Source organism: Carlito syrichta, unplaced genomic scaffold (assembly GCF_000164805.1).
Source record: "Carlito syrichta isolate Samal-C Ts95f unplaced genomic scaffold, Tarsius_syrichta-2.0.1 Scaffold309009, whole genome shotgun sequence".
In the NCBI taxonomy this organism is placed as follows: domain Eukaryota; kingdom Metazoa; phylum Chordata; class Mammalia; order Primates; family Tarsiidae; genus Carlito; species Carlito syrichta.
The window spans coordinates 262,472-276,116 of NW_007253105.1; the positions used below are offsets into that span (position 1 = coordinate 262,472).

General features: G+C 39.9%; 1 protein-coding gene across 5 annotated transcripts in view; it reads left to right on the forward strand.

Moving 5' to 3' along the window:
• Positions 1-1,718: 1,718 nt before the first annotated feature.
• LOC103268987 (receptor-type tyrosine-protein phosphatase T) overlaps positions 1,719-13,645 on the forward strand; it is a 197,405-nt gene continuing 185,478 nt past the window's right edge. For 4 of the 5 annotated variants that reach the window (XM_008066570.2, XM_008066573.2, XM_021716841.1 and 1 more), the window contains exon 1: positions 1,719-1,749. The gene's annotated coding sequence lies outside the window, so the exon portion shown is untranslated. Of the gene's footprint in view, positions 1,750-13,571; positions 13,622-13,645 lie in introns of those variants that run through there. The other variant, XM_008066571.2, reaches the window with a different exon arrangement.

The window sequence follows — 13,645 nt, forward strand, 5'->3', positions numbered from 1 at the left end:
GTAGAAGTCTAGTGTCAGTAAAGAAAGCAGAGAGTAATCATATGTCAGCAAGACCACATGTAAACTGTTACTTCCTATTCTAATCACTGCACATTAAAAGGGAAACAGTGAGCATGTACAAGGATGAGTATCTAGGATGGCTTAAAAGACTTGAACTCTTATCATATGAGAAATTCCTAAAGAAGGAGAAGAAGAAGAATGTTATTGAGCCTGAGACCATCTTTTAGTACCCAGACATCTTTCCTGCACAAGCAAGTAAAGACTTTCTGTGCAGTCTGGAGAACAGAATCAAGATCACTGGGGATAATTATAAGGGTAGTTATTGAGAATTAAACTTGAATTTAGTAGAAGTGACCATTCCCAGTATTCAAAGATGTGTATAGATGGAATAGACTTTGCTGTGGGCATTATCATTTCTTCTCTGCTTCTGGGTACAGGAGGATTCCATTTCCCCACCTCTCTGAAATTAGACATGGCCATGTGATTGGTTCTAGCCTTAAAACATGAGCATAAGTGGAAGTCCCACTTCTGATTCAAAGCATTTGACTCTTTAACACTCTTTCCCCTTGAATGTATTAGCCATGGTCTCTCAATGATTACAGTGGTTAGAGGGTCTCCTAACCACTCTCACCTGCAACTCTGAGACCCAACGACACACCAACATTGGACATGTACTTTGAGCAAAAAATAAACCTTTACTGTTTTTAGCCACCAAAGTCCATGTGTTTTATTACCATATCATAGCCTGTGTTATCCTGATTGAAACAAGTGCCTTCAAATTGCAGTGGTTCTTTGTAAAAGAACAGTAGCAAGACAAACATTGGATTCTTGAGAGATTTTTGTTTGGTGCCTCATACACTTACATTCGTTATGTTTTACTCTTATTGCTACACTGAATTCAACTGTTGTTGGGGTTATAATTTAATCAACTGGAAATTTTAGCTGGCCCCATTGCCTCCTGGGAAATAGATCCTAGTAAAGTAGGCTACAATGATTCTCTTCTTAAGCACATTCTTCATTAACTCCACTGCATGCCCAGCAACATCACACATTTATGGATTCTGTTCACTTTGGGAACAGCCAACAATAATTGGATAGTTCACCCAGCAAAGATTCTATTGCCACAAGCACACTCACAAACATACACACACTCACTCACATACACTCACCATTATTTATGAAGACTGTGAGGCCCACAAAAGGGCCAAAGTGACTTTTGAACATGAACTTCACAGTTTTATTTTTACACATTTCACATAGACTGAACTGCTGTCAAGTGTCTTTTCAGTCTGGGTATGTAGATGCATTTTGCTTGAACAAAGTTTCCCAAGGATGCCCTTGTTCCATCTGCTGACTCATGCAGTTGAACAAAGCATACTGCATACTGCAACATACTAAGTGTTATTGTTAAAGTTGTTGGGTACTGGGCAGTGTCTCATATGTATATAAAGCAGTTCTATCTGGGAAAAAGTTAATAAGGTGGTAAGAGCTGGGAAGTGAACCAAACAACATATGTACCTAGCCTGAGAAGAAATATAAAAACTTGAATTAAAAGGTGATTCCAATGGGGGAAAAATGAAAAGGACAAATTTAAAATTATAATTAAAAATACATATGCATGCATATATGCAAATGTATATATTTTTTCTATATATAACAACCTTATATAACCTACAACTAATTAACTGACACCTCATTTTTGTTGTTCACAGGAGACCAAAATCAACTGTGTTCGTCTGGCTACCAAAGGTATGTTGGTATTGGCATGTCCTTGTCTATCTTCTACTATTCTTCAGCCATTAAAGTATTTCTCTCCCTCTAACCAAACAGGGAAAAATTAGGCAACAATGAACTAATGACAACAAGAAAGAATTGTTATTTTCACTTGGGTCATTTGCATCAAGACCAGATAGTCTTGGGTGTATATTAGTAGTGCAATGCCTAATACACAGTAAAACTCAAAACATATTTACTAAATGGATGGATGGATGGATGGATGGATGAATAGATAAATAGATGGACATATAAGAGTATGGACTATTACATTAGTCAGTGGAGTAATGAATATAAATTTACCCAAATATTCCTATAATATTTTCATTGTATTTGGGTCTATATTTATACAGTTTTGTTTTTTTTTTTTAAGCATATCTATTAGACCCATTTTCTGGGTTTTGTATTTCATTCAATTGGTACATGGCTTTCAAAAATCAGGTGATTAGTGTTGGTTCTTTAATAATGAGAAGACAAATGCTGCATTATTATGTAGTTGGCATTTTCAACACTTATCCCCAAAACTAAAGCAGCATTGTTCAGGCTCATCACTTTTGTTTTTCTAATTATAATTGAATTGCCTGCCTCTTTCAATTGGTACATGTTTCTATTTATTAGTCTTTTTAAAAAGACAAAAATCAATGGATGGTTTGTTATCATTTAACCTATTAAAAGCTTGAATGGTCAGAAATCAGGTTTGTCTTTTTGCTATGGAATTGATATTTTTACATACACACTCACCAAAATTGGGTAATCCTTTTCTGTTCTTTTCATTTATTGACAGCATATATAGCTTTATAGATTGTTTCAAAGGAGATGAAAATTGCAAATATAAGTAGACATAAAATCGTAGAAACTGTTGACAAAGGCAATGACCCAAGTATATGTATATGTATGTAAATATGTTATATATGTACATGCTCACACAGAGGAAAGCACACAGAAGCACACATTAATGGGGGGAGGGAAGAGAGAAAGAGAGAGAGAGAATTTATAGCTATTTGATAAAGTATGCACCAAGACCTATCACACATGTATTTTATAACTTTGAAGAAAAATCAACCTAATATGTAGGCACAGAAGAGAAGATGCAAGAGAAAGGAGGAGGCAGAAGCACTAAGGGCTCACTGTGATAAGAAGTCACCTTAATTTCATAAGTCATAGAGGGTGGCATGTCCCTAACTTGTTCCCTCTCAGGAACTCAGGCTACTAGATGAAAAGAGATAAAATACTCTCTGTGAGGCAAGGAGAATTGATGGCCTGCAAACAATTGTGACACAAATCACAGGTCTTGGCAGACTTTTCCACAGAAGAAAACAGATAATGTAGAAGGAAGAACACCATCAATTGAGAAGCACTAGGGCTCTAGACAGCAATCAGGACAGTGAGGTGTCTGCAGCCCATTTAAACAAGTAACCTGAGAAGCAAGGAAACTCACGGAGAAAACTCTTTCACCATGATACGCTCCAGTGACTCCCAGATGGCTTTTGACATCTAGACAAGGGAGGCGTCACTGCAATGGCTCTGCCCTGCATGGGGTATGTGGAATTCTAAGGACACCCTCTGGAATGTAAGCACTGTGAAAAGGTAGCTTGCTGGGTAGTCTTTTCTGAACTGAGACTTGAAAACATATGACCTGACAGGTAAAAGGCACATATGACAAGTAAAAGACACATATGACAGGTAAAAGGCACATATCTAAAATTATAGTTTCCAGGCAGTTTCAGGACCATAGCCCTCAAAGACATAGAAGTCCACCATGCTGGGCTTCTCCAGAGCTGCATTGCTGAACCACAGAAGAATTACAGTGTCACTTAACGAATTAGAGCAGAAAAGCTCTTAACCTCCCTTTAGCATAAGGGCTTCTTCTCTTGTTTGACCTTTAAGTTATCATCTTCCTTTAGTGGAGTGTGGGTGAAGATAAAGTGTGTATATGTGAAAGAATAGGAGGGGTCAGGAAATTGGAGAGTCCAAGCATCCACATCCTGGTTTTCCAATTTAGTAAGAGCCAGCACTTCAGTCCCCCAAAAAGTGCTCCAGTAGCACTTGGGAATGGGACAGAGCACTAGATAATGCAAAATTCCAGTAAACCACCATTCAGGGAGACGTCCCCTCTCAGCACCAAATCAGATAAGAAGGATGCTTGGGGAATGCAGAGATAGGGCTGAAGAGATAGGACAGACGAAAGGAGACCTATGTTTTATTAGTGTCTGCTTGGTGCCAAGTACTACACTTGGAGTACCTAGGGCTGATTAAAAGAAAACCCTACCTAGATCTATCCATTGCCCATGAGGAGTTTGATTCAAGGATCTAAGGCCAGGAATTTACATTTGACCTATCCCATTCCTTCTTGGCTACCTAGATCAAATTCACTCTAGACAAACTTATTAAAAACTATTATTTGAACAGAGGAAAATGCTAGGGATCCCGCAGGCTTCAAGGGTATATAAAATCCTAGAAATGGGTCATTGATCTCTTCTCTCTGTCATCATGGCACCATCCTCATGGGTCTGCTGAAGGGCATCCACCACCTATATTGTGATCACATGTTAGACTCGAGGCCAGTGCTCTGGTAATGAGGCAGTTTGCTGCTGTCCTGTCTCTGACCCTGGAGAGTCCAATCAGTGTCTGTGGTCAGCAGTGTAGATCCTCCAGATCCAGATGTTTGATACCTGGAGCACCCCAAGCACTCATTCAGGGTCATTCTGATTGGAACCCAAGCCCAAGCCCTAACAGGAGCATATTAGATACACATCTGGTTCTAGTATGTGTCTCTGACCCTTGCCTTTCTGTAATGTTGCTCACTAGTCATTCAGGCTCTAATTTAGTGCAGCTTAGTTTGGAGAGTTGAAAAGCAAGGGACCTGTATTAGCTCATTGTGGCTGCTGTAACAAAATCCTACAAATCAAGTGACTTAAATAACAAAAAGTTATTGTCTCACAGTTCTGGAGGACATAAGTCTGAAATCAAGGCATTAGCATTCTTGGTTCCTTCTGAGGATTGTGAAGAAGAATCTGTTTTATGAATTTCTTCTTGCGTCTGGTGATTTGCTGGAGATCTCTGGTGTTCCTTGGCTTGTGGAAGCACCACACTGATCTCACCAACTTATCTTTATATGATATTTTCTCTGTGTGAATGTCTGTGTCCAAATTTCCCCCCCCCTTTTTTTAAATAATGACACTGGTCACGTTGCATTAGAGGGTAGCAAAGAGGTAATGGAATTGCCTCAAATCCAGGAGCTAAAAGGACATTTGGAAACTCTTTGCCTGGCACGCTGTATCTCTGGGAATAGATCTGCTCAGAGGCGTAGAGAGAAAACCGCAGCCAATGAGCAAACAAGCATTAACTTTTGGTTTGGAAGCAAAACTGTTATTCAGACTTTGAAGAGAAAGGCAATAGAGAGTTAGGGAGCAAAAAAGATCAATTTAAAATCAGGTTTTGTCCTTATAGTTAAAAGAGGAAATGTAAGACAGGGAAAGTCAGCAGGGGAAACATTTAGATCCATCAACAGTGTTTATTCTGCACTTGGAAAATGAGGGATAGGCTCAACTTAGGTAGCAGGTTGAAGATGTAAGTCAGATATGCTCAAAAGTGATATTTGGGAAAATGGAGCACATGGAAGCTTGAGGTGGGGCACTGAGACTTCAGAGGTGCTGAAGTTCAAATAGGAGAGAAAATCCTTCCCATAGGAGATACATCCTATATGGTGGGTCTGCAGCTGCTAAAGGACGTACCCAAGTATCTCAATTCAGTCCCTTCTAGCTGACAGAATAGGGTAGGGGATAATTGTATCTGACCTACTTGCTCAATTCTGGAACCACATCAGTCAGTTCCTCTTTGAGAACCTAATGTCCAGTTCCATCCAGGTTTCATTACCCACTGATTTTCCTGTCTGTCCAATTCTCCTCCCACCTCCCTCCATGTACCCTTCTGTTCACTTTGCACTTTCTCTTGCTGATAGGCCCCCTGCCACCACCAGTATGACCTTTTCCCACACTTCAGCCTCATCTAGCCTTCTACACTCTTATTTATTACACTCTAGCATAGTAGTCTTCTTTTATTTCTTCAGACAGACAAACTCCTTCCAATCTCAGGATCTTTGCTCATCTTTCCCCTCTACCTGAAATGCTCTGGCCAGTATATGAGTCTCCTTAACAGGTAAACCTTTCAGTCTGGATCTTAAACCTCATGTCCTCAGGAGACCATCCTGACCTCCAATTTAATGTATATCTCCAATTTTCCATTCTTAGTTTACCCTATATTTTTCTTTCATAGTGCTCATCACAATTTGCAACTGTGTATATTTGTTGTCTATATAACATGTTTAATGTTTATCTCTCTGTTAGATTCAAAGTGATGTATGTGCAAAGACTCTGCCTGTTTTGAGCACTGTTGTATCCCCAGATCTTAGAATAGATTGGTGCTCAATAAAATGTGTTTAATGAACAAATGGATAAATGGATTGATGGATGGATCCTTCAATGGATCAGTGGACTAATGAATGGATAAATGGTTGCTTCAGTAGATAATGGATGGATGGATGGATGGATGGAAGTAAGTATGAATGTCTAACAAGGCATTATTCTTCTACGGACTCATTTTTGTCACTGCAAGTTACATGTCAAGACTATTCTCTTGGAAAGTAGAAGTAAAAGTGATAGAAGTAGGTGGTTAACTGTGTGATCTACAATCCCCACTAACAAGAAGGATGAATTGTTTGGGTTCCTGCTGTGATAGGGGCCTCTCTGTTCCCTCAGGGAATTGCTTTCATTATTGGAAACTTCAGTTGAAGAGAGCATCAATGTTATGACATCAAACAGGCTCATCATTTCTGCCCATAAATCCTTGAGACATATATCCTGTATACCATCTTTCCTTCCAGAAAATAAAATTTGCTTCCTTGACCAGTCCCCTCTGCCTCAGTTAGGGTCAGGAAGGTACATGCTTGCTTGCCTGCTTTCCCTTGGTTGGAACCATTCTAGCCACCAGTAGGCAGCAGCACTCTTGTCTTTGGTGCCAACCATCAAGGGAACACAGCTGGCTCTGCAGACTCCTGCTGGGTGCGCCCGAGTGGCAGTTAGAAAAATCAGTTTTGATTTGATTTGCAAACTGAGCCGAGTCATTGAGGCAAAATAAATCCGGAAACCCATAAAGCCATTTGCAGAGTTGCTTTGCAGAAGACAGCCACAGTTTTATCTAGTAAACACTCTCTAACGATTCCATTAAAACAGCCCCCTTGGAGTGGGAGTTGAAAGCTGAACTCCAGAATAATGAAGCATGGGATAAGGGGCTAGTGTCACCAGTCGTTCTGTTCTGCCATGTAGTGATGATGGGCTTAAAGCATTGTCCTAGTGGAGATAAGCAAGAGGCCTGGGCAATGGTCTTCTGTAAATATACCTTCTTTTTATTTGGACTAAGCCTGAGGGCCAGCAGTTTATTCAGCATTTTTTAAAATCCTCTCTACATAATGGCTTCTCACTCCTGCATGGACTGGCAAGGAGACTATATAGCCATTTTTCCAGTGAGATACCCTCATTTTACAGACACTAAGACATCTCCCAGAGAGGGATGATGTGTCCATGACTTTTTTATCCACATGATAACAGGCCACAGGTAATATAAGAAATCAAGTGAGATGTAAGAATCATCTGCTATGAATAGGAAATCCCCACTCCCATTGACATAATTCTATATGGAAGGTTCTGTGCTATACAGAGCTCTGTAACAGGTTGCATGAAATAATGGAAAATCAGATACACCTGGAGACTGCCCCAAAACTTAACTGATTGACCTTGGACAAGTCACTTACCATCTATGTCTATCATTTCACTTTTAAGCCTGAGATCATTAATCTTTTCTACTAAATATTCAAGAGCATAATAGATGATAAACAATGTGAGCTTCCTTCCTTCTTCCTGATCTTCTGAGTCCCTGAGCCTTAGAGACGCAGACTTACTAAGCATAGGTTCTCTCTCTCAGTTCTCTAAGGAAGAAAGTGAAAGCTTAGACTTTAGTCATTTCTCATACAGTTCTAAAAATCAACCATTTATCAAATGGACACAGTCTAGATGCAAAGTACAGAAACTTGAGAGTGGGCAGGAATGATACTGGCTTCAGCTTTCAACACTAGACTCTATCAGCCATTGTATTTAGATGAGATCCTGCAGAGCACTAATACGTTTTTATTGGCCATGCATAGGATTTTGTTCATGATTTTGATAATCTTTGACTATGGGTCTGTCCTTTCCTTATTGTCTATTCAGCAATTACAGAAGGGAACCAGGACCACTGCATGGCCAAATCCAGCTATGGCAGCTGGGGTAGAAGCCGTAATGAAGGATCACTTGTAAGAGGAAATTATATGAAAAGTGAGATAGTCTATTGGAAAACTCTTAATTGTCGTTCAGTCTTTATAAATCCTGTCAAATTTTCAGAGGGGAAAACTCACAATGTGTGGTTGAAGGGTTGTGGCATGATGGGTCTATTCTTCCTTAGCTAAGTCAATGAGGTAACTTTTCCAGGCTACAGGTCCTCAGAATTACATGAGTGCAACAAGTTCTCCTTGACCTTTGGTTCCCTTTGTTCTTGCTCAGTGTCTTCTAGGTTCTAATATGTCAGTGAAATGCTATGGATTTTCCTGACAGTTTTGTGAGAATATGGAAGAAGAGAACTATATTATAAGTTCACCATCAAGTAGCCTAAAAATGACCTTTAAATATCCCATCCCCTTCTTTAATATTTTTTCTTGCTACAAAGGTTGGCATATCTCTCTACTCTTCTGTCCACTCCCTACCCTCTATACTCTAGATGTGTTCACACTGCCCTCCACCACTTCCTCCCACCCCCACACATACATCTTCTCCAGCCACACTCAGAAAGACAAAAGCTGGTGTAATCGAGTCCAGAAAAACAAAAGCGAAGACCAACACTAGTTCTTCAAGCATGCACGTGGGGAGCATCAAACCATCCCTGTAAGTAGAAATGAGGATTGTCTATTCAAGAACTGATACACCTGAGTTGACTTTAGCTCAGATATGTTGTTCCAAAGAAGTTACTTCTTTTAAAGGGAGAAAGAGGCCCTTTAAAATCACACGTTCTCACTCATAAGCGGACCTTGAACAACTATTGTAATACTATAAGAAAGGGATTGGTAGTAGCGGGAAACTGCCGGGGGGGAGGAGCACACCTCATCAACAAGGGTACCTGCATAATGACTATTTGTATAACTAACTCTGAATTGTACCCCACATATTTAAAATAAAAAAAATCAAGATTTAGAGAAGGGGAAAATTGGAGTAGGCTGGAGATGAGGATTAGAAATAAAGAGAATAAAACTCTATTGGAGTTTTCAACCTCCCAGTGAAATGTAGTGTATGCATGGGAGAAAAAGGGCGTCACAAAAAATTAACCACCTATTGCATGCCAATCATAGGACAATGTGGGCTGATACGACATTATAATGTAATGACAGAAGTAAAGCCTGGCAGATATTACACAGTAAATAAATAGTGGACATGATTATTACTCAAATAGGCTCAGAGGGTCTATCCTTTCCTTATTGCTCAAGAATTGTAATTCAGATCTGACTATATGGCACCATTTTGAGTTTTATTAATACCATAGACTGTCTGAGATTCCATGGATCACTGACAGGATATCCTATTTCTTATTTGTTGACTTATTCCTGTGCCTTTTTTTTTCCAGTAATGATTGATAGTAGAATTATTAGGATATGATTATATTTGGCCTGTTTCTAGTAGTGTTCAAGCTAAGACCTGATATCTGGAACAGAAGGTGAGGAAGCTTCAGGAGCCCTCAGCTTTCTTCACTTCTACAACATATAGAAGCTAATAAGTCAAGCAATTAGTCTGTCTTCAATGTTATCATCCCAGGGCCATCTGTGGTCCAGCGGCATCTCTCTTCACTCAACATTCATTGCTTTACAAGGGAAAGGATTCAGAAGGGAATCTAAGGCATTCAGCATTCTGAGCCCCTTCATCTTTGCATGGTCTCAACATTCTCATTAATTGATAACATGTGTCAAAATACACTGAACAGAGAGCTGGAAATTGTGAAGAGAGAAAGGGTATAAATCTTCCAGTAAAAAATAAAAGTGATTATGGTAGGGAACCAGGTGATACAGGAGAGCACAAGAGATGTTCACCTCTTCTTTAGTCAGGATAGGCTAGACTCTGCTGCAAAAAGCACATTAATACCCAAATCTCAGTAGCTTAATACCACAAAGACTTATTTGTTGCTATGCTATCTATAATATTTGTGACCTCAAAAGACCCCTCAGTAGGGGAAGAAAATCATGGAGGTAGAAATTTGGATCTTAAATACCTTGCTTAGAAATGACTCATGCCACTTCCAGTTACACACCTTGGTAAGAACTAGTTACATGATAAAGCCTGACTACAAGTTGACTGGGACTTCCTTTTATGCCTAAGAAGAAGAGATGGACCAGACATTCGTAAACATAATCATCCCTAGCAAGACATATATATGTGTAGGATCTTTTTCTATTTCTACTTCAGTTTGTGTTTTGCTGAGTCCCATGATCCATCCCATTATCATCTGCTGCTCTATCCACTAGAATAATCTCTCCTCATCCCTTCATTTGCCCATCTGTACCTCTATTCCCACCCTGGTAGCTAAGCATTATTGCTAAGCAGAGCATGAACTGTAACCCCTGAATGTAGGGTTGGGAGACACCTGCTCTGGGCCTACCAGTTGAACTAAGACTTTAACTCTTTTCCATTTGATACTTAAATAGCTTCATGAGATATTTTTTACTACCCCTACTTGGTAAGTGGAGAAACTGAAATTTAGAAATATATGTAACTTTCCAGGTAACACAGCTAGTAAGTGAAAAGTACTGAATCAGAGTTTCATGTATTTATTTAGTTGTAAGTAAACACATAGTGAATTCAGCTTAGTGGTGCCATCTTTCCTAGAGAGTTAGGGTTAGGGTTAGGGTAAAAAATATCATCTTTGGTTATGGTTTAGAGGTCAAAAATATCATCTTTGGGTTTGGAAACCAATAATAATAACACCACTTCACAAGATTAACATAAGAATGTAATGAGCTAATACATCTAATGTGCTTAGTGCAATGTCTGACTCAAAATAAACGCTCCACAAGTAGTAGCCTGTGGAAGAACCAATCAATATATACATGAATACTGTTTGATAAGAGATATGATTAAGGTACATTCATGTTTGCCATTGGAGCACAGAAAAGGGAGACTTAAACAAAGAGTATGTATGTGTTCTCTGAGTGAGTGGTCACTGAGACTCTTTGAAAGAAGGGTGACAATTATTATGCAGACCAAGGTTGGAACATAAGGCAGGATGGACTTCCAAGCCAAGGGAGTAGGTATGCAATCACTGAAGGCAAGAGAGCATGCTGTTGAACTTGAATGAAACTAGGGAAAGAAATGATGACTAGCAGGCTAGTGTGAAAGCCGTCAGAGGTAGCAAGCAAGGCTAGACCACTCAGGACTCTGTGTAACCCCATTTTGTGTGTGTGTGTGTGTGTGTGTGTGTGTGTGTGTGTGTGTGTGTCCACGTTTATATACATTGTCCCAAGACAATGGAGCCCTTAGTACTTAAGCAGACTGCCCTTTTTTGGAAAGGATATCCTAATTGTAGTTTAGAAAATGGATCAGGGAAGGGGAACTGGGGCACAGAGAAGGCTGCAGGATGGGAGGCTGTTGAAAAAGGCCAGGTGGGAACACATGAGTCATCTCTTCTCTCAACCATATGTTTCTTTTTTCTGACATGTGAGGCCAGCAGTCCTCATCTTGTCTACCTCAGAGTGTTGAGGGAAAAAAGATTTTTAAAAATAGCTACTTAGAACAGGAGTTAGCAAACTCTTCTGTAAAAGGCCAGGTAGTAAATATTTTCAGCTTCTCAGGCCTTATGGTCTCTGTCACAACTACTAAACTTTGTCATTGTAGCTCAAAAGCAACCATACGTACAAAAATACGTATGATTGCAGCTGTGCTCCAATAAAACTTTGTTTATGAACACCAAAATTTGCATTTTATATAATTTTCATGTGTCACAAAATATTACTCTTCTTTTTACTTTTTTACCAACCATCAAAAAGTGTAAAAAGTGTCCTTAGCTTATGACCACACAGAAAACAGGGAGAGGGAGCTGGATTTGGCCCTTGGGTCATAGTTTGCTGACCTCTAGCTTAGAGTATGCTTTAAAAATAGCAAAGCTCCCCATATTTTTAAGGAAAAAGTATCATGATTACTGTTTACTGGTAGTTGAATTTTATAGTATTTCATAGCTGTTGATCAAGTTTGCCATCTGTGTTATTTTTGAAATTATGTACTTCCTGTTCATCAGTTGGTTTGAAATGTCCTACCTCTCCATTTTGCATGAGAAATTTCTGAAGTTTTGTTGATTAATCAGTAGAGAAAGTTGCAGTCTGTGACCAAGCCAAAGACACCTTTCAACCTTCTGTATGACTTTCTTAGCAAGGCAAGTGGTGGGTTTGAAAGGGCAGGAACATTAAAGCCAGGGTTTGAATATAGCCTCTGCCAGTTACTAGTTTTGTACCCTTAAGATAGTTAAATAAATTTCCTGATTCACCATTTCTTCATTAATTCATTCATTTATTCAAATATTCTCTGAGCACCTACTATGTGCCAGATACAATGCAAGGCCATAGGAGTACACCAATAAATGAAACACCAATAAATGCCTTCAAAAAGGCTTCAAAATTAAAGAGGAGACACCCACTTATATGTAGTGAGGTTACTGCAATGAGAAAGGAAGATGAGGATGTTATGGAAGACAAAGAAGGGGCACCCATCCCAGATTCTAAGAGACACTAAAGACTCCATAGAGGGAAGGAGTTCTAAACTGACCCCTGAAAAATGAGTAGTTGTCAGCCAGGTGAAGGAGCAGGAGGAATTGCATCCCATGCAAAGTGACTCACCCGAGTAAGGCTTACAGACAAGATGGTAGGGGACTACTGATCATGCAGAGTTGCTTATCATACTTGGGGCAGAACAGAAGGTGATGGTGGGAGTGGAGAGAGACGAGACCAGATGGGCGGGCAAGGAGCTCATCATGGAGGGTCTGTGAGCTGGGTTATAGGATTTGAGTTTACCTTGGGACAGTGGGGTGGGGTATTGATGTGTTTCAACTAAAGGGTGAAGAGTCGATTTTAAAAGAGTCAGACTGGAGGCAGTGAGATCAGATAGGTTTCTGCTTAAATGAAAAGTGAAACACAAGGTGGCTTGGATTAAATGGGAATGAAATGAGAGAGAAGGGGGATAACTTTAAGAGCTTTTCTGGGCTGGAATTAATCGGGCATGGGGATTGATTGTAAATGCCAGGTCAGAAAAGAAGGGGCAAAGGCTGACACCCAGGTTTCTAGACTGAGAAACTACATGGATGGTGGCACCATTTACCAAAAATGGGCATACTGGGAAAGAAGAAGTTCAGGTGGAAAATGACAGATTTATTTATAATCATATTGATCTTTCTGAGTTGTTCTAGTCTTAGAGAAATGCTGTAGGTGAGGCTCTTGGAAGAGAACCTGGCATGTCGGGGTGCTCCATAAATGGTGCCTCTTACTCTTGTATCATTTTTGTAAATCTATTTCAGGCTCTGTTTTGTTAAATCATAATGTTCTTTTGCTGTTTGTGTGAGCTCTTCAGAGCCACGAGAATTGCAGTTTTGTTCACCGTACCGCACGTTTTCATGTGTGTTTCTTTCTCTCCTTCTCTTCTGCATGCTGCCTGGGGACTGGCTTCCTTGTGGTCAGCACCAATGGGCAGCGCCCAGGTGACCCCGGGGACTCCATTCTGCCTCCTCACCACAGGTGATCACCAGAGTCCTGGGCGGG